At 50.4% G+C, this 21,670-nt stretch overlaps 1 long non-coding RNA gene across 1 annotated transcript; it reads right to left on the bottom strand.

Annotated features, from left to right (window-relative positions):
* Window positions 1-1,033: 1,033 nt before the first annotated feature.
* Window positions 1,034-19,829, bottom strand: LOC132539078 (uncharacterized). Its single transcript, XR_009550380.1, has 6 exons — window positions 18,312-19,829; window positions 17,534-17,686; window positions 6,674-6,840; window positions 5,424-5,519; window positions 3,183-4,943; window positions 1,034-3,090 (listed from the first exon to the last, which is right to left on the bottom strand). It is a non-coding gene; the product is annotated as an uncharacterized LOC132539078 (long non-coding RNA).
* Window positions 19,830-21,670: the final 1,841 nt, after the last annotated feature.

The following is a 21,670-nucleotide window of genomic DNA, read 5'->3' as shown; positions in this document are numbered from 1 at the left end:
GTGGTTTCTGAGTGGAGGGAGGGTGCAGGCGGGCGAGGGAAGGGGGTAATCATGGGGTCCCAGTGGAGGCAGGGCAGCAGGAGAGCAAGGGTTAGGGAGGGCCTGAGAACCAGGGCACCCAGAAGGAGGCATTCCTCCCAGGGGGCCTGTCACCAGGGAGACCAGGGCACAAGTGAGAGGTCCATAGGCAGCCCCAAAATGCACAGGGAGGGCGGGAGGGGCAGTCTTTGTGGGCTGAGACCTGCAGTGTCCTGTGGGGCTCACTAGCGAGAGCCCTCCCCAGAGGAGCAGTGAAAACTGGGGGCGGGAGGTGGGCTGGGTTACAGTGAAGCCCTTTCCCCTGACTCTGTATTTCATTTCCCTCTTAGGAAGATGCAGCCAGAGGACTCTAAGCTGCTATGGACCAGTTTCCCGACATGCACAAGTCAAGAACAGAATGTTCTCGAGAGATGCACATATATTTAGAAGCAGCAACAGGGGGCTGGAGTCTCTTTCTGGAAGACCTGAGAAATGCAGGGCGGCTTGTCTGCTGGAGAGAGGAGCCCATGGGATGAGTGCTGGAACTTTCTCAGACAGGAAAGCTGCATCTTAAATGAGGAGCACTTAAAACTCTCTTTTTGGGGGTCGGGCGGTAACGGCAGTGGGTTAAGTGCACATGGCGCAAAGTGTAAGGACCGGCATAAGGATCCTAGTTCGAGCCCCCGGCTCCCCAACTGCAGGGGAGTCGCTTCACAGGCGGTAAAGCAGATCTGCAGGTGTCTGTCTTTCTCTCCCCCTCTCTGTCTTCTCCTCCTCTCTCCATTTCTGTCCTATCCAACCAGGAATGACATCAACAACAATAATAACCGCACCAAGGCTACAACAATAAGGGCAACAAAAAGGGGGGGGGGGGAAATGGCCTCCAGGAGCAGTGGATTCATGGTGCAGGTACTGAGCCCCAGCAATAACCCTGGAGGCAAAAACAAACAAACAAACAAAAAACTCTCTTTTTATGCTTTTATCTCTGGGGCTCAGTGCCTGCAACGAGTACTCCTGGAAACCTTTTATTTGTTTATTATTGATAGTGACAGAGAGACGTTGAGAGGGGAGAGGGAGACACAGAGCTCTGGAGAGGGGCAGAGAGACACCTGCAGCCCTGCTTCACCACTGCAGGGGGGGTGCAGGGGCTTGAACCTGGGTCCTCGCACAGTGTAATGTGTATGCTTAAACAGGTGCGCTACGGTCTGGCCCCCGAAACCCTTTTTCTTTCCCTTTTCCTTTTCCTTTCTTTTCTTTTCTTCCCTGTGGAAGAGGGTGAGAGAGAGATGGAAGGAGAGATGCTGCAGCACTGCTCCACCCGCTGCTCACGTGGCTTCTCTCAGAAGCTCCCAGGTGGTGGTCATGGCTTGAACCCAGACGCTGTGTGGGCTCTGCCAGGCAAGCCACCTGCTGCTTTTAAAACTCTTCCACCTCAGGCCACACCCCAGATACTAATTAAATCAGACCGGGGAGGAGGGTGCAGCCAGGATTTTATCCCCTAAAGATTCCAATACACGCTCAAGTTTGAGAATCCTCACTGCAAGTTATTTACTTTAAAGTACTTTTATTTAAAAAATTATTTATTGGGGGTGTCGGGCAGTAGCGCAGTGGGTTAAGTGCACATGGTGCAAAGCGCAAAGACCGGTGTAAAGATCCCGGTTCGAGCCCCTGGCTCCCCACCTACAGGGAGGTAGCTTCACAAGCGGTGAAGCAGGTCTGCAGGTGTCTGTCTTTCTCTCCCCCTCTCTGTCTTCCCCTCCTCTCTCCATTTCTTTCAGTTCTATCCAACAACAACGACATCAATAACAACAACAATAACTACGACGACGATAAACAACAAGGGCAACCAAAGGGGAAAAACAGCCTCGAGGAGCAGTGGATTCATAGTGTAGGCACCGAGCCCAGCACTGTGACATCACTGTAGTGCTGGGACTTGAACCCAGGTTTTCACATGTGCGAGTTTTACAGTGTCACCAGCGCCTTGCCATCTTCGTTTTACTATTTTATTTATTTATTTATTTACTACCAGAGCACTTATAAACTCAGGTTATGGTGGTGCTAGGGACTGAACCTGGAACCTGCATGCCTTGGGCATGTGAGTCTTTTTGCAGAACCATTATGCTGTCACCCCAGCCCCGTTTTACTTTATTTAAGTGATATTTTATTTATTAATTTTAGTATATATTTTTTAATTTTTATTTTATTATATTATCTTTATTTATTGGATAGAGACAGCCAGAAACTGAAAGGAAGGAAGCTAGAGAGGGAGAGAGACACCTACAGACCTACTTCACTACTCACAAAGCTTTCCCCCTGCAGGTGTGGACTCACTGGGTTCAAATCCCAGTCCTTGTACACCGTAGCACATGCGCTCAACCAGGTCCACCACCTTCTTTTATTTTTATAAGAGACCAAGAGGGGAGTCGGGAGTCGGGCGGTAGCGCAGCAGGTTAAGCGCAGGTGGCGCAAAGCGCAAGGACTGGCATAAGGATCTGGGTTCAAGCCCTGGCTCCCCACCTGCAGGGGAGTCACTTCACAAGTGGTGAAGCAGGTCTGCAGGTGTCTATCTTTCTCTCCCCTTCTCTGTCTTCCCCTCCTCTCTGTCCTATCCAACAACGATGACATCAATAACAACAATAACTACAACAATAAAAAAACAACAAGGGCAACAAAAGGGAATAAATAAATAAATTAATTTTAAAAAAAGAGACCAGAGTACTGCTCAGTCCTGACACATGGAGGTGCTGGGAACTGATCTTGGGGTGCACTTAACCCGCTGCGCTACCACCCGACTCCCAGGCCTCTGTATTTTCACAGGGAGTCCCTGTGGTGTGACTCGGGTGGCTGTAGATGGCAGAGCCCGTCAGCCCTGAGGGCATCGCCAGCACCCTTGCCAGCTCTCGGCTGACTCCCTGCGAGCATCTCTGGGGATTATAGGGAATATGAGGGCCTCCCACACAGAGCTGTGGAAAATTCAGTTTCAAGTCCAGGCACCACCACACTGGAAGAAGTTTTAATACTATGGTTGGTCGGTCTGTCTGTCTGAAAATGTCAGCTCAGAGTAGGAAAGCCCTGGTGGCAAAAATAAATAAATAAAATATAATAATAATTAAAAGGGGCAGGACAGGAATGCACAGTGAGGAGGCTAGCAGTAGAGCACCTACCTTGCATGCCTGATGCCCTGGGTTGCATCTGCAGCATCGAATTAAAAACAAACAAACAAACAAACAAACTCCTAGGTGAGATGAGTAAAAGGTCTGTCAAGGTCCTGCTAGATGTCAGAGGCAGGACACCAAGGTTTGAGGGGCTGGGGGGGGGGTGGTGGCACTGGCTAGGTTTCTTGGAGCTGGGTGCAAGGCCAGGGAGCCTGGGGGTGTCTCTGGTGTGAGGCCGGCCTGGTGCTCATGGCTTCACGTGTGCACCCTCATGGTGACCATGGAGACAGCGGCTGGCGTGTCCACTAGCTGCAAGTGACCGTATGCAGCTTGGGACAATGCTAAGCTGTCCAGTCTGAGCTGTGTCCTCCTCTCAGAGCTCCTCAGCTTCTGGAAGGGAAGCATTTCACCCCTGGCTGGTGGCATCTTCTTACTCTCCCCAGAATTTATTTCCACTCTGAGCTGGAGTCCTCTTTCTCTCAGATATCAGGGTGGCTGGTACACCGGGTGAGGGAGCCTGGGGTCTCCCCATGTTTGTTAGAAGCCCCCAGGTGGCCTGGAGGTCAGGGGCAGAGTGGAGGTGCCTCTGCCCTTTGCTGCTGAGGGGAAGACTCAGGATCAAGGGTCCTTTGTCCCCATCCTACTGGTCAGGCCTCAGACGGCAGCTCCGAGTCCTCCAGGCCCAGGAGCAGCCGCTTACAGGGGGACGTCCTCTGCTCTCTGGGGGCAGGAACCAGCCCACCAGCTGCAGAAGTGCAGGAGCAGCCCTGCAGCCCCGCAGCCCCAAAGCTCCCGCCACTGCCTCCAGGCAGCTCCTGTCTCCAGGCAGCCATTCTTGGTCTTTGGAACACACCTCCCCTGTGAGGAGTCTCTAGACTCTACTATTTTGGCTTTTTATAAACCACTTAGAAATCCACAGTGCACTCGCCTGCTGGCTCCCTCTGCACAGAATTCTGCTTCACTTTCTTATTTTTTTAATGGCCGCCAGGGTCATCGCTGGAGCGTAGTGCCTGCACAGTGAATCCATGGACCCCCAACAGCCATTTCTCCTTTCCCCTTCCTTCCTTGCTTCCTTCCTCCCTTCCTCTTCCTTCCTTCCTTATTTGATAGGACAAATAGAAATTGAGAGGGAAGGGGGAGACAAAGAGGGGGGAGGCATTTGCAGACCTATTTCACCTCTTGTGAAACTTCCCACTTGCAGGTGGGGAGCCAGGGCTCGAACCCTAGTCCTTGCACGTGGTAATGCATGCACTTAAGCAAGTGCATCACCACTTGGCCCCCCTGCTTCCCTCTTTCAGACTTATTAACCATCAGAGAGAGAGGGAAAGAGAGAGAAGCAGAGCATCCTTCCAGCACATGTGGTGCTGAGGGCAGAAGTCAGGACCTCACCCTTCTGCTCCCCTCCCGGCCTGCTGCCCTAAGTGTCTCTTGGATGTGGGGTGTCCCTTTGAGGGGTCTCCCAGGGGTACATTCCCCACAGACCTCGAGAATGTAAACATGAATACGGCGCCAGCACCCACCACTCCACTCCTGCAGCTGAACCTACCTGCCGCCCCAGGACATGGCACTGGTGTTCAGAGGCTGCCGTGTGGTGGTTCCAGCTGGGCACCCAGGTCCAATACGATCTCTGCCCTTCAAGGTCAGGTGTGCCTGGCTTCTCTCTGCCTCCCCTCCTGCAGCCTTGAGCTGGGCCTGCTGTGACAGCGACAGGGAGGGAAGCACGTGGGGCCCTGCCATCAGAGAGGGAAGCCTGCTGAGGCCCAGCTGCTCCTGGTGGAGGAGAGGAGCAGGCTCAGGCATCTGTGAAGCTCCACTGCCCCCTAGGGCACGAGAGGGACTCACACACCCTGAACCTGTGTCCTAAGAGGATGCCCGCTCCACCCTGAGGAGCCATCCTACCTCTCCTCCTCTCTTATTTTTATTGCCAACAGCGTTATCTCTGGGGCTCAGTACCTGCACAGCAAATCCACCACTTCTGGGGGCCGGTATTTCCTTTGTTTTTATTCTCTAATAGGAAAGACAGAAAATGACAGGACAGAGGGGAAATAAGGAGAGAGAGACACCTGCAGCACTGCTTCACTGCTTGCTAAGCTTCCCCCTTGCACGTCGGAGTGGGTGCTTGAACTGGGGTCCTTGTTCACAGTAATGTCTCCACTAAACTGGATGTATTATCACTCCCCACCCTCCACCTGTATCTCCCCTGTGACCCTGGACAGCTTTGTGTCCCCTCACGGGGCCTCCGTGTCTCACCTGTAAGACGGGTCCATAAGGCAGAGCAGTGCAGGGTCCTCCTCCTCCTGCATCTCTTCTTTCTCTCTCTCTTCCTTTTCCATTTGGACTTCCTGCCTGCAGGATACCATCATAAGCAGCTGATTATTATTATTTAAAAATTTAAATTTGTCTTTACTTATTGGATAGAGACAGAAACTGAGGGGGAAGGGGGAGATAGAGACACCTACAGACCTGTTTCACCATGAAGCTTTCCCCCTGCAGGTGTGGACTGGGGGCTCAAACCTGGGTCCTCGTGCATTGTAATACGTGCGCTCAGCCAGATGCGCCCCCACCCGCCCCCCAGCTGATTCTTTTTCCAATCTCCAGATAGTTGGTGAGAGACACAGGGGAAGAGACAACGAGAGAAGTCACATCACTGTTCCAGTGCGTGCAACGCTTCTCTGTTTTCTCGGGCCCTCAAAGCTGGCGGAGTGTTTGCTACTGGGTTAGCTGTTGCCTGCCCCCTTGGCATTTTGTGAATGTGTTGCCAGAGGTCAAACCAAGGGGGATGCAGCCTGCACATTAGAACTCGGTCAACTGCCTCACCCAAGACGTTTTTGTTTCCTTGTTGTCTCAGCAAAGCATCTCTCTATATCTGTAGGTTTCTCCTTGCTACTCCCATGGGTGTAAGGGATTGAATGCAGAGCCTTGGGCAGGGGAGATGGGTGGTCTACCATGGGGTCTACTCTGCCCCCCACCCCGCAGATCACATGCCCCTACTGGGCAGGTGGCACCCTCAGCCTTCCTGAAAAGGCAGCCACTCCAAGGCCAGTTCACTTCCTGGATGTGCAGGGACTGGAGGCCCCTCCCAACCCTGAGCTCCGCAGCTGGGATGCAGGCCCAGGAGACTCTGTTGTTTTTGTGCTCCTCCGGCTCCCTGAGGATGGTACGGCTGCTGAGGTCCTTGTCCCCTCTGAAGCAGGGGCTTGGGGGATGGAGGATGCCGCTCCCCTCTACACCCACACCCCGGGCATCCCGAGATTCAGCCTGTGTGCTGAAGTGCCATCCGGGGACTTCACCTGGGACTTTACACACCCATGAGGGAGTTCACAGCAGGGCCAGCACCCTATCGTCTCTTGCTGGCAGGGGCAGACCCCCTTATCACCCCCCCTGCAGAGGGCAGAAAGAGGAGGGGCAACATGGAGTGGGCTCAGTAGGGGCAGAGGAAACAGTGCCCCCCACCTCCAGGGAATGCTCTCACGGAACAGACCAGAATGCATCCCCCTCACCTGTTCACAGTACCCCCCAGAGGCCCGAGACAGGGCTCAGCTGGTAGCACACACTTTGCCACGTTCAGGGACCTGGGTGTGAGCCCCCAGCAACATGGGGGCACTGCAGGGAAGTGTCATGAATGGTGGGAGAGAAGCTGTGGTGTCTTTCTCTCCCTTTCTGTCTCCTGAAATAAAAGAAGACAACAAAATCCACCAGGAGCAGTGGAATCATGAAGTCCCAGTGTTAAATAAAGTACGTATTAATAAATCTTTTATTCTTTGTGAATATAAATTCAAAACACCAGGGATCGCTTCCCTTCTCTTGTGGGCACAGCCTGCAGCAGCCAGATTTCAGTTCTCCTTTCTCAAGTCCCTCAGGAATGTTCCACTCCCCCAGCAGACTAAAAGCCCCTGAGGGTGTGGTCAGCATAGCCGATGCAAGACAGACTGATCATACAGTCACAGATAAGGTTCTGAGCAATAGGGAGGCTTGAAGATCCAACAGAGGGTCCCTGGGTCACGAGCTTTGTGACCACGACTTCACAACTCCCCCCATCACAGCAGCTTTGACCAGGGTTCAGCTGAGGTCCCTGGATAAACTGATTTCTCTTTCCTGGCCACAGAGCAACTTCTAGCTCTCCGTGCTTAGGTGGACAGGGGAGGGTGGTGGCACACACAGCTTTTCTTAGTGGGTGTCTATAAGCCTCAGAAATTCTGTATTAAGTACAGAAATGAGAAGTCAAGCTAGATTATTTGTTGTTTGTTTGGATCCTGTATGTTGGAAAACAATCTTATGTTTTGTATTTTGCTAACAGTGTTTAGGAATAGTTTTCATCATCAAACAAAGAATTTTTGTGACTTCAATTTTTTTTTTTTTGCCTCTAGTTGCTGGGGCTTGGTGTTGGCACTATGAATCAATCACTCCTGGCAGGCATTTTTCCTTTTTTTTTTTTCATGTTATTTAATAGGACAAAGAGAAATTGAGAGAGGAAGGGGGGAGGAAGGAAGGGAGGGAGACCTGCAGACCTGCTTCACTGCTTTTGAAGCATCCCCACTGTAGGCGTCTTTGTGGGTTGTACTATGTGCACTTAACTTGGTGCAACACTGCCCTGCCCCCAGTGACTTCAATTTTAAGCCAACTGACTAATCAGTCATGGCCCTCCCTATCTTTTTCTCTCCCCCTCTAATTGTGGGAAATACACATAACACACTAAGTGTTCAATCCATTTACACTGTATTGGATAGATTTGTTTTGGAAGCTCTTATAGAATTTCACCAAGTTTGCAAACAGCGTGTTACTGTTGAGAAAAACTTAAGCTTCACCATGTTTTAGATGAACTCATTAGATGCACACAAATTCATGAAGTACCTTGGACGGTTTTGGAAAATGCTTAAGAAGAAATCATCTGCTGAATTCATTAGTGCATGGGAAGTATTTAAGGAAAAACCAATTAAGTGTTTTGTCTTGTTTTTAAATGATTGTAAAAATCCAGCCAACTCAGAAATAAAATAGTGAGATTCACAAGTGCACAAAAACTCTGGGTAGAACTAGTGTTTTGAATGTTTGTAAGTTCAAAAACTAGTGTTTTGAATGTTGGTTGGAGGGGCTGAGAGAGCGCTCACCCAGTAGAACATATGCCTTGTTTTGTACAAGGTCCTGGGTTCAAGCCCCACCACCACAGATGGCACTGGAAAAATCTTTATTTTGGGGGTGGTGGTGGTGATGGCACACTGGGTTAAACACACATAGTATGAAGCTCAAGGACCAGCACAAGGATCCTGGTTCGAGCCCCTGGCTCCCCACCTGCAGGGGGATCACTTCACAAATGGTGAAGCAGGTCTGCAGGTGTCTGTCTTTCTCTCCCCTCTCTGTCTTCTCCTCCAACAGAAGCAGTGGATTTGTAGCGCAGGCACCACCACCCAGTCTCTGGAAAATCCCCATGTAAGCAGTGCCGGTATTTCTCCTCTTTGTGTCTCTCCTTAAAGCAGAAGAGTGAGAAGACTGGCCAGGGCAGGCTGCTGAGCAGTGTCTGAAAGTTCTGCAGCAAAGCCCTGTATCGACAAGAAATGCTTTCCCTGCAGACCATGGGGTTCTGGGCTGGTATTTCTGTGATCTTTTAGGCCCTTCCTTTCAAGGCTGCAATGTGGTTCCAGCAGTGCCAGACATCACACCTTCTCTTAATAGTATTTACATCAGGAAGGGAGGAGACAAAACTCTGTCTCTGGGCAGAGGGTAGATAGCATAATGGTTATGCAAAGAGACTCTCGTGCCTGAGGCTCCAAAGTCCCAGGTTCAATCCCCCGCACCACCATAAGCCAGAGCTGAGCAGTGCCCTGGTAAAAAAAAGAAAGAAAGGAAGGAAGGAAGGAAGGAAGGAAGGAAGGAAGGAAGGAAGGAAGGAAGGAAGGAATCCTCTGTCCCTGTACACTTAGCCTACATCAGACTGAGTTGCATGCCTTCCCAAGACAATCACTGATAAGCCAGGTGGACCAAACTCAAGTTTTCAACATTCCTAGTTAGTTCAGACCCTGCAGCCATGGACACTGCATTGTTGCCAGAATAGAATTTGGTTTCTATTTGTAAGAATGACAGAGAAATGTGTGTCAAGTAGGTAGGCAATGTGCCAGCTACATGTTAGATTCCTGGTTCCGTGGCATGTTTCCTTTCTTTAATATGTTTAGTGAGAGAGAGAGAGAGAGAGAGAGAGAGCAAGAGAGACCAGAATATTACTCAGCTCTGATTTATAGTGGTGCTGCAGATTGAACCTGGGATCTTGGAGCCTCAGACATGAAAGTCTTTTGCATAACCAGTATGCTGTCTTCCAAGCCCAGCATGTACTTTCAACCAACTCTATTTCCTGAGGGCCTGTTATGCCAACCACATAGGGATAATCCAGTTAAAGAAGGCAGGGATGAACAACAGTCTACCTGACCATGTGTCTCGTTGTTGTGGGAGCTGGCAAACTGTGGTCCCTTTTTGTCAATAAAGCTTTACTGGCACACAGCCATGTCTCTCCCTTTAGGATGTGTCCAGGCTGCCTGCTTGTGACAAACAGCAGAACTGAATGGCTGTAACAGAGACTGGCTTGCCAAGCCTCAAACATTTACTGTCTGACCCTTTACAGAAAACATCTGTCAACTCCCTTATTGTTGTGACAAGCCCCATTGTTTGAAAGGCAAAGAGGTGATAATACTCTGGCTGGGAAGTTGGCAGGTGAAAACAAGACAACCCCAGGGGCCAGGTGGTGCCGCACCTGGTTGAGCAGTGCACATGTTACAGTGCGAAAGGACCCAGGTTTGAGCCCCTGGTCCCCACCTGCAGGGGGAAAGCTTCATGAGTGGTGAAGCAGGGCTGCAGGTATGTCTCTGTCTCTCTCCCTATCTTCCCCTCCTCTCTCGATTTCTGGCCGTCTCTATCCAATAAATAAAGATAATATAAAAAAATTAAAAAATAAAATTAAAAAAAACCAAGACAACCCCCACCTGCCACAAGAGACTGTAAGCCTGCAGCAGTTGGGAGAGGCGGCCTAGACACGGAGAACTACTTGCCTTTTCCTCCTGGCAGTGCTGTTTCTACCTGATGCCGGCTCCTTTGCCTCCCTGTGCGGGTCTCCTTCACTCAGTCACCCTCATGCCAGGGGCTATACCAGGTGCAGGGGCACAGGCAGAGACAGACAGACAGGCAGCAGGGAGCCAGCCCCTAAGCTCGCCTGCCAGGAGCCCACTGTACTGGGGAGCAGGAGGGCAGGAAATGAAAACCCAGAGTGGACTCTGCTGTGATGAGGTTAAACATCTGGGGGTGCTTGGCGGTAGTGCAACGGCTTAATTGCACATGGTATGAAGCGCAAGGACCAGTGTAAGGATCCCAGTTTGAGCCCCTGGCTCCTTACCTGAGGTGGGGGGGGGTCACTTCACAGGCGGTGAAGCAGGTCTGCAGGGGTCTATCTTCCTCTCCCCTGCTCTGTCTTCCCCTCCTCTCTCCATTTCTGTCTTATCCAACAACAACAACAGCAATAACAACAACGATAAACAACACGGGCGACAAAAGGGAAAAAAATGTTCTCCAGGAGCAGTGGATTTGCAGTGCAGGCACTGAGTCTCAGCAACAACCCTGGAGGCAAAAAAAAAAAAAAATCTGGGAGGCAGCAACTCTCCCAGCAATATGTGTGTTGAACCAGATGTGTGTATGTGTGTGTGTAACCAGGTGTGTGTATGTGTGGTGTAACCAGGCGTGTGGTGTAACCAGGTGTGTGCGTGTAACCAGGTGTGTGCGTGTGTGTGCTATGTAACCAGGTGTGTGTGCTGTGTAACCAGGCATGCATGTATGTGTTGTGTAACCAGGCGTGTGTGTATGTGTGCTATGTAACCAGGTGTGTGTGTGTGTGTTATGTGACCAGGAGGGGAATTTGAGCTGCTGGACACACAGGGCTGTGATGTCACAGGGGAGCGTGTTCCCAGCAGAGTACAACCTGCCTGGTGGAGAGCTGTAAGGAAGAAGTCTGGGGCTGAGGCAGCGTGCCTGCTGGTGGGGAGAGAGTTGGGCCGAGGGCCCAGGGAAGCCATTTAGTGAGTGATGACATGCAAAGACCTGCTGGGCAGCAGGTGACCAAGGTGGAGTCCCCTCAGCTATGGATGACACGGCTGCCGAGGTTGTGAGTCCTTCACGTCCACAGGGGGTGGAGGTGCATGATCTGTGTCCAGGGACTCGGCAGGCCCCCGCAGAGGAGGGGGGTCCTCCTTTGCCCTGCGCCCCATTTTGGTTTACTCAGTGAACTGGAACAGTCACCACGGGGAGGAGACAGGTGGTGGCCAGGCCCCAGATGGCTCAAGACCTAAGTTAGAGACGGAGTCACTTCCTGGAGCTGAGAGCTTGCAGACTTGGCTTACCAATCTTTCTCTTTTAAAATTTATTTTTTCCCTTTTGTTGCCCTTGTTGTCATCATTGTTGGATAGGACAGAGAGAAATGGAGAGAGGAGGGGAAGACAGAGAGGGGGGAGAGAAAGATAGACACCTGTAAACCTGCTTCATCGCTTGTGAAGCGACTTCCCTGCAGGTGGGGAGCTGGGGGCTTGAACTGGGATCCTTACACTTTGCGCCACCTGTGCTTAACCCGCTGTGCCACTGCCAGGCTCCCGGCTCACAAATCTTATCTCAGAAGTGGTGTGTGGACACCACGGTCTTTCTCGTGTGACCTTGCCCACTGTGTGCATGTGGACCTGTGGCATCTTCCCCAGGGGCAGTGCCATCTGACCAAAGCCTCATACGCAGGCCTCCGGAGACCCCACAACACTGGGGCACCCAGGAGCCACAGCCTTCCTCTCTGCCTTCTGTTTTCTTTCTTTCTTTTTCTGCCACCATGGTTATCCTTGGGGCTTGGTGCCTGCACAAGGATGCCACTGATCTCAGCGGTCATTCTTCTTTTTTGACTGAGACAATGAGAAGGGAGAGTCAGAGAGGAAGAGAGACAGAGAAACACCTGTAGCACTGCCTCACCGCTTCTGAAGCTTCCCCTCTGCAGGTGGGGTCTGGGGGTTCGAACCTAGCCTTAAGCGTGGTAACGTGTGTGCTCTACCAGGTGTGTCACCGCCTGGCCCTGGGGCAGCAGCCTTTTCACCTAAGAGAAATGCCAATCTACCCATTCCTTTCCTAGGTATCCACCCAAAGGGCACAGGGACACTTATCCAGAGTCACGAGCCCCCCGCCCCCCACACCCCTTCTCTGTGGTGCCACAGCCCATTGCCAGTGAGTCCGCAGGCAGATAGTGGGTGAGACAGATGTGGCCTGTGCACACTGGGAGGTGCTGCTCAGCTGGGGGAGAGGCGGAGGTCTGCCTTTCGCTGAAGTGTGGATGGATCTGGGGGGACTGAGCTCCATGACCTAAGCCAGGAGACAGACTGGACACTGGACTCACAGGGAGGACTGCCCCTGTGGGGGGCAAGGTGTACAAGCACCTATTTGGGGGAGCTGTGAAGCCGTCACCCTGAAATGACAGCACTTGCAAAAACATTTCCTCGATAAAAATGAACCGATGACAAGAGCGCCGTTCTCACATGAAGGTGTAAGCCTGGCAGCTGAGGCAGCTGAGGCCTGTGAGGGTGGGTGGTGCCGCCCACTCCCCGGGAGAGGAGCTCAGGCGAGGGGGAGAGGCAGTGGGCACCCTCCCAGCCTTCGGTCTGTGCAGCTCCGCACGAGAAATGACAGGAACAGGAAAACAAGCTGGGAGCAGATTTTGCTTTCCCGGGAAGGACGATGGAAAATTACCACTCACCCTTCTCCTCCCTTCCCGGATGGGAACATGGGTTCCCGGGAGGGGACAGCAGCCAGCTGGCAGGGTACCTGGGCCATCCTGTGTGGCGGCTCTGTGCCGTGCTGTCTCTTGATGCGAGGCAGGGCGCAGCAGGACGGGAGCTTAACGAGCTCTGAGGACGGTGCCGCCTCTGCTCTGGGTTGCCTCAGCCTGCCTGTGACACTGAGCAGAGCCTGTCACTAGCAGATTAAACTACAGGACACACATCCCCTCACCCCAGCATCATCTGTCCCTACTGCCACCTTCCTCCTGGCTCCTCCAGGATCTCTGCTCCGTGCCTCACACACCTGCCCACCTCAGGCCCCGACCCAGCCAGCCCTCTGCCTCCAGGTGGTGCCCACACCACTGTGGTGGGTCATTCAGAGAAAAGGCAGGAGGAGGAGGACCTAACAGAGAGGGAATCCTGGCGGGTAAGTCACACATGGTGAGGGTCTGAGTCACCAGCTCAGAAACCTACAGGACGGCAGGTGGCCTTGGGAGCAACTTTGGCGGCAGCTTCTCAGCCCAGGCAGGCAGAGTGCTGGAGGGCACATGCTGTGGGTCTTGCTTTGGGCAGATCACAGAGCACCCTGAGCCGACCCTTCTGGTGTTCCCCAACCTTTACTTCTCAGTTCTGAAGGCTGAAAGTGCAAGATCTAGATGCCAGCGTGTGGGTGCTGGGTGAGGGCTGCCCCCTGCTTCCCAGAGGCTGGTCTGACACTTTGCCCTCATGAGGTGGTGGGGGCCAGAGCTAAGTGAATTCCTGTCATCTGCCTATGTACCTGTCTAATCTTTCCTTTCTTCTTCTTTTTTAATATTTATTTTTCCCTTTTGTTGCTGTTGTTTTATTGTTGTAATTGATGTCGTTGTTGGATAGGACAGAGAAACGGAGGGGAAGACAGAGGAGGGAGAAAGACAGACACCTGCAGACCTGCTTCACTGCTTGTGAAGTGACTCCCTGGCAGGTGGGGAGCCAGGGGCTCGGACCAGGATTCTTATGCTGGTCCTTGCGCTTTGCGCCACATGCACTTAACCTGCTGCACTACCACCTGACTCCCCTTCTTCATTTTTTAAAAAATATTTTTTATTTTAGAGGGAAAAGAGGGAGAGGGAGAAAGAGTGAACAGAGCCCTGCTTAGCTCTGGCTTGCAGTGTTGGGGATTGAATTTGGGACCTTGGAGCATCCGGGATGAGTGTCTTTGGCATAAGCATTATGCTGGCCTCCCCAGCCCTCAGCTCTCTTAATCTTTCTACCTAGCATCCCGTCTTTCTTTCTTATCCAGCCATCACTGTTACCCTTGTTTTCTGTTGCTCTCCTTGGTGCAAGGGATTAAACCTTCACACGAGTCATCTCCCCAGTCCTGGCTCTGGGGTCCCCCTTATAAGGGCGCTAAGTCCCGCTCATGGTGCTAGGAAGATAGCATAGTGATTCTGCAAAATATTCTCATGTCTGAGGCTTCTTGGTCCTGGGTTGAACCCCAAGTACCACCAGAAGCGTGAACACTGTGGGGGTGGGGAAGAGGGGGAGAGGGTCACTTCATAAGCGGTGTAGCAGGTCTGCAGGTGTTTTCCCCTTCTCTGTCTTCCCCATCTCTCTTAATTTCTCTGTCCTATCCAACAACAGCAGCAATTAACAAGGGGAACAAAGACGGGAAGAATGGCCTCCAGGAGCAGTAGATTCATAGTGGAGGCACAACAAACAGACACCCTGGGAGAGCTGTGTAGAAGCTCTGAGGACCTGGGACTGTGGAAGGCATGACTGTGTGGTTCAGAGAAGGAGCTAGTTGGCGAACGGAAGCAGCTGAGAGTGCGGGGGTGGAGGCAACGGGGTGGCACTGGCTCACTCACAGCTGGGCAGGACCTGGGGACACAGGGGTTTAAGAGGCACTGGTGGAGAAGCATGATGTTCTGTGCAGAAACCACCTTGATTAACCAGCCAGAAATGGGTTATTCTTATTCCTCAGTTCAGATTGTTTTTCAGTCATTGGAGTAGAGGGCTTTAGAGCTCGAGCTGTGATTAACACTGATGATGAAGCACATACTCTATCCACCGAATCGCTTCCCAGGCCTGTGCATGGCCTTTTCTAAGTGAGCTCTGATACCCACGGTCTGCAGGAAGCAAGAGGCTGGGTCTCCAGAGACTGGAACAAGAGCCCACATTAAACTCTGATTGGAAACCGGAAGCAACCCAGTCCTCTGAGGAGGGCACACCTCCTGGCTAGGTGAGCCAAAGCAAGAACTCAGAAAAACCTCTCCACAGGATTTTAGACCTTGAATAAAGTAATGTCTGTAGGTGACGCTTCAGGAGCGAGACTTACCTGAAACAGCAGGCTGTCATTTGGTCGTTAGGCAGCTAGAAGGCTCTCCTGGTGCAAACTGATTTCGTGTTGAGTGACCTTTCCTGTCTTTGAGACTTCTACCTACTGCTTCAAGCTATGGACCAAGGTGTGAGAAAATTAACATGCTGTATGATTCTGTGATAAAAATGATTTCACCACATACCCTGTTTGTTTCGTTACTGGGGTTTCAGCACTACAGGTTTTTTAAGATAGACCTTAGAGACCCAGGCAGAGATATGGCAGAAAAGGAGGAGGGGACCATTGCACCCAGCCTCGCCCACTGTAGTGGGGGCTGGGTTTGAATCTGGGCCATACACATGGCAAAGCTGAGTGCACTGTTCAGGGGAACTGTTTCTGGTCATTTTATGGGTTTATTTTATTTTTTAGATTTTATTTATGAGAAAGACAGGAGAGAGAAAGAACCAGACATCACTCTGGCATATGTGCTGACAGGGATCGAACTCAGAACCTCATGCTTGAGAGTCTAAAGCCTTATCACTGCGCCACCTCCTGAACCACACATTTATGTTCTCATTTATTTTATTTTTTCTTATGAGACAGAAACAGTGCATTGATCAGCTCTGCAGTGTTGGGGACATGCATGCAAGCCCTAGTGGCTAGCTCCCTGAAAATGTTATTTTTAAAGTCTTTTAAAAACTATTTATTTATTCCCCTTTCTTGCCCTTGTTTTATTGCTGTCGTTGTTGTTGGATAGGACAGAGAGAAATGGAGAGAGGAGGGGAAGAGAAAGATGGACACCTACAGACCTGCTTCACCGCCTGTGAAGTGACTCTTCTGCAGGTGGGGAGGTGGGGGCTCGAACCAGGATCCTTACACCGGTCCCTGTGCTTTGTGCCACGTGTGCTTAACCGCTGTGCTACCGCCCGACTCCCTTTAAAGTCTTTTTAAAAATTATTATCTTTACTTACTTATTGGACAGAGATAGCTAGAAATCGAGAGGAAGGAGGGTGATAAAGAGGGAAACATCTGCAGCACTGCTTCACCACTCACAAAGCTTTCCCCCTTCAGGTGAATACTGGGGGCTCAAACCAGGGTCGTTGTGTATTGTAACAGGTGTGTTCTACCAGGTGCAGCACCAGCTGGCCCCTAAAGTGTTTTTTTTTTTAAATTTATTAGAGACAAAGAGAAATTGAAGGGGAGAGGGAGATAGAGATGGAGAGAGGCAGAGAGACACCTGCAGCGCTGCTGCACCACTTGTGAAGCTTTGCCCCTGCAGGTGGGGACCAGGGGCTTGAACCTGGGTCCTTAAACCTGCTTAACCAGGTGCGTCACAGCCTGGCCCCATATCTTTTAATTTATAGTGAGTGCCAGAGCTGAGTATTCAGAACAGAAGTTATAGGCCTTGCACCTATGAAGTAAAAAATAAAATAGCTTTAGACTAGATCATATTTAAAGTATAGTTACATGCAGCCAGGAAGATAAGATACATTCCTTGCAAGTGTCAAGTCCAGCCTTTGAACCCAGGGACCATATATGCCAGACTGGTAACCTGGCTTCTTTCATAAAATAAAATAATCTTTTTTTAAAAAAAGTTACGTAACTAAGATGAATAAATTCCAGAGGTCTGCAGTATAGCATAGTAGAGTTAAAAATAATGTGATGTCTAAACTTTAAATAATCTGTTAGAAAGTTAGGTAAAAACTTTTTTTAGTTTTACTGTAAAAAGCAAAGCAAAAGGAGTCGGGCGGTAGTGCAGCAGGTTAAGCGCATGTGGCGCAAAGCACAAGGACCAGAGTAAGGATCCCGGTTGGAGCCCCAGCTCCCCACCTGCAGGGGGGTCGCTTCACAGGCGGTGAAGCAGGTCTGCAGGTGTTTATCTTTCTCTCCTCCTCTCTCCATTTCTCTCTGTCCTATCCAACAATGAAGAATAACAACAATAACCACAACAAGGTTACAAGAAGGGCAACAAAAGGGGGAAAAATGGCCTCCAGGAGCATTGGATTCCTGGTGCAGTCACCGAGCCCCAGCAATAACCCTGGAGGCACAACCCCCCTAAAGATCGTATACCTTAAATTATGTGCACTAGCAGAATTCCTTTCTTTTCCTTTTACCGGAGCACAGCCCAGCTCAAGTTTATGGTGGTGCCAGAGACTAAGCCTGGAACCTCAAGCCTCAGGGCTGGTCTCCCAGCCATCTTATCTACCCTTTAAAAATATCTGGAGTCTTGGGGCCGGGTGATGGCACACCTGGTACCTTGTGTGAAAATCCAGGTTCAAGCACTCAGTTCCTACCTGGAGGCGGGAAGCTTCATGAGCGGGTGGTGCGGCAGTGCTGCAGGTTTGTCTCCTCTCTCAGCTTCTCAGAGAAAAACTACCCTGCAATGCTGGATGTCTCCATCTCCAGTTGCTTTTCTTCAAGAATCTCTTCATGCATAGCTTTGTTTTCTAAGTTCATGAAACAAATTACTATAGCTCTCCCTACCCTCTATAGAGCTTGACATCACTGCCTTTCTTTCTTCCTTCCTTCCTTCCTTCCTTCCTTCCTTTCTTTTTTTGGTCGTCAACAAGTGCTGGGCTAGCTTCGCAGGCGGGAGACAGATGACCAGGGACTCATGGCTGAGCTGGGAAGCAGTATCTCTTTATTCATGTGGAACGCGGCACAATCTAAACTAACTATAATCACAATCCTGTCCTTATATATATACTTGTCAAGTAGGGTGGAAACAGGATGTGACGTAGAGAGGGTGGAGCGAAAAAAGACTGGTGGAAATCAGGGTGTACTAGGAGAGGGGGTGGAGCAAAAAGACATCATAAACCAGTGGGGATTAAACCAATGCCCTGCAGGCAGGGCGGTGCTTAGTTAACAGTGGTTATGTGAATAGAATACAGTGTTAAGCAGGGGGGATTCAACCAAAGAAACAGAAGGGGTTTTAGAAGCATACCAACAAACAAGTAGTAGACCATCGTGTGGAAATATCAGTGCACTTTAAACTTAAAAATGGGAAGAATTACATGGCCCAAAGCCCAAGGGCCAGCGTAAGGATCCCAGTTTGAGCCCCCAGCTCCCTACCTGCAGGAGGTCGCTTTGCAAGCGGTGAAGCAGGTCTGCAGGTGTCTATTTTTCTCTCCTCCTCTCCATTTATCTCTGCCCTATCCAACAACAGCTACGGCAACAATGAGAACAATAACAACTACAACAAGGGCAACAAAATGGGAAAAATGGCCTCCAGGAGCAGTGGATTCGTAGTGCAGGCAATGAGCCCCAGCAATAACCCTGGAAGCAAAAAAAAAAAAAAAAAAGGAAGAATTGCTGTGAGCAAACCCCCAATAATATGGTTCCAACTTAGCTTAGTGACAGAGAAACTCCTGTGGCAGGCTGGGAGGCTGGAGGGCTGGAAGGCTGGTTTTGAAGACTCCAGTCTGGTAGAGCTATTGTTACAATTTGCAGGGTGGGGCCGCTAGTACTGCAGCTCCTCTTAAAGTACTTCTTATTCAGGGCTCTGATGGTGGTTAGTGTTTTAGTACTGAACTATTAACTAAGGTATATGCACAATGGCTTCTGACTGAGCTACTGCCTGCCCACTTCATGAACCGTAGTGCAAACATGCACTCAATGTGCTGGGGGCCAGAGCAATTCCTGTGACTCGCCTTCAGCAGGAGTGTGGCCTGAGCCTGCAGCACATCGGAGGTTGTGCCAGCAGTGGAAAAAAGAGAATGCTGGGTGAGCTGGCTGCTTAGAGCCAAGTCTGATAAGAAAAAGGGGGGCTTAGGGGCCGGGTGTTGGCGCACCTGGTTGAGCGCACATGTTACACTGTGCGAGGACCTGGGTTCAAGCCCTCAGTCCCCACCTACAGGGAGAAAGCTTTGCAAGTGGTAAAGCAGAGCTGCAGGTGTCTCTGTCTCTCTTTCCCTATCATCCCCTTCCCTCTCGATTCCTGGCTGTCTCAATCCAGTAAATAGACAAAAAATTAAAAAAGAAAAAAAAAAAAAAAAAAGAAAAAGGGGGACTGAAGCCAAACTGGCTGGTGTTAGAACTAGAGGGACCAAAGATCAGCTTCTATGCTGAGAAGGGCAGATGCCTCCCATCCTCCGAGCAAGAGGAAAGTCCCTCTGAGCAGCAAAGATGTCAGGTGATGGTGGCCACCCTGAAGAAAGGGAGGAGAAAAAGGCATAGGACAGAGAAGGAAGGAAATAAAGCAGATTGGAACATTCTGGAGGAGAACTTTGGGTATGATTACTGCCCCTGATAAGTTAGTTGCCTGCTAAGTTTTGAAAGGCATCGAAGCCAGAGGAATCACAAGCTTGTAAAGATATTTCTATTTTTACAACACTGGCCCCCAGGCAGGAAGCAGACTGAACAGGCTGTAAGACTGCAGGGGAGCACCCCAATACCCACTTATGCTGGCCCCTGGGGATAGGAGGGCTCAAGGGACAAAGCATGGTCACTCTTTTCGATTTCTTTTTCCAAAACCCGGCTTTCTTTTTTTGGTGGTAGTTCTTTTGCTTCATCTGCCCCATCTCTGCTTCAAGAAGTCCTCCCATGCAGGGGGCGGTCTCCCAGGAGCCACAGTGGACTGCGGCAAGGACGGCAGTACTAGGTTTCTTTTCTCCAATATATACAAGTTTACTTATGTTTTTGCCTCCAGGGTTATCACTGGGGTTTGGTGCTAGCAGTACAAATCCACTGCTCCTGGAGGCTATTTTTCTCCTTCTTCTCCCCTTCTATTTTTATTCAATAGGTCAGAGAGAAATTCAGTGGGGAAAGACAAACACCTGCTAATCTGCTTCACCATTAGTGAAGGGTGGGGGAGCAGGGCCTCGGACCCAGGTCCTTTGCATTAGTACTATGCGTGCCATCGCCTGGCCCGAGCGGGAGTTTCACGGGTGTGATTTCACTAGTCCGGGCTGCCGTTTGATCCACCAAAAGACAGCAAGACACCACAGTACCACCGAAGATTCTCCACCCTCCCCACCCTGTGGCAGCAAGTCTCTGTTGTAAGGAAATACATTTACACTTGGAGTGTGCTTCATTTCACAGCTTCTTGAGGCCCCACCAACACATGGGAGCTCCACAGACAGCACTGGTAGGAGTGCCATGGAAAGTGGGGCCATGGAGTTCAATCTACCGTCTATCTCACTCTCTCTCGAAAGTAAAAAAAAAACTAGGAAGGGGAGGCTGCTCAGCAGTGTCACACACATATAAGACCTCGGGTTCACTCCCTCCCTGGTGCCATTAAAAAAAAAAGAAAAAGAACTAGGAAAGTTCGAAAAAGCAGGTGTTAGAAAATATTAAACTAATTTAGCAACAATGCTGAAATCCTTCACAGAAGAAGCTGTGAAATGAAGCACACTACAAGTTTTAATGAACTTACTTATAATATCAAGCTAAGACGGAAACAACAGAAAGCGGTCTTTCAAAACTTGGTCTGATGATATTTCAAACAAGCCGTCAGCAAAACTGGCCTGAGAGAGCTTATGTGCACACGTATCCATAAACTACTGCAAAATATATACCTGAAAGCAGGATTACACTAGAGTTTGCAGTGAGTACCTCCCTAACACTTCCTCTCCACTATTCCAAGCTTGGGATCCATGATTGCTCAACAAATTGTTTGGCTTCATATGTTAACTCTCTTTTCAATCACCAGGTTCCAGATGCCACCAGGATGCTGGCTAGGCTTCCCTGGATTGAAGACCCCACCAATGTGTCCTGGAGCTCAGCTTCCCCAAAGACACACCCTACTAGGGAAAGAGAGAGGCAGACTGGGGGTATGGACCGACCAGTCAACACCCATGTTCAGCGGGGAAGCAATTACAGAAGCCAGACCTTCTACCTTCTGCAACCCTCAACGACCCTGGGTCCATGCTCCCAGAGGGATAGAGAATGGGAAAGCTACCATGGGAGGGGGTGGGTTATGGGGATTGGGTGGTGGGAATTGTGTGGAGTTGTACCCCTCCTACCTTATGCTTTTGTTCACTAATCCTTTCTTAAATAAAAAATTTAAAAAGAAAAAAAAAAGAAAAAAAAACAAAAAAACTGGCCTGATATGTAAAGCAATTGCTTTTGACACAACTAGAGCTCACGGAGATAGTACAAGTGCTGGACAGTGGTTGCTGGGTGCTGTGTGCGGGGAAGGAGGCTCGGGGCTGAGTTAGGTACAGAAGAGGAATGTATGAGGTCTGCAGAAACATTACCGTAAAGCTGTCACCTACTCTCACCAACACAGCACATGGTCATGACACCAGGAACTCTGCTCTGCAGGCCACTTTGGACGAACTGTAGGGCATGCGACCATCTGATCCACAGTGACACGCCAAGAGCCCAGAGCTGACGCAGAGCCCTTGTCTTCACTTCTCAACCTAGACCGCAACATAACCAGAACGCTCTGACCACACACTCTAGGCGGCCTGCTTGCTCACCAGTGTGAA

The sequence above is a fragment of the Erinaceus europaeus genome, chromosome 6 (genome assembly GCF_950295315.1).
Source record: "Erinaceus europaeus chromosome 6, mEriEur2.1, whole genome shotgun sequence".
NCBI lineage: Eukaryota > Metazoa > Chordata > Mammalia > Eulipotyphla > Erinaceidae > Erinaceus > Erinaceus europaeus.
This window is presented reverse-complemented; position numbering and strand designations above follow the sequence as displayed.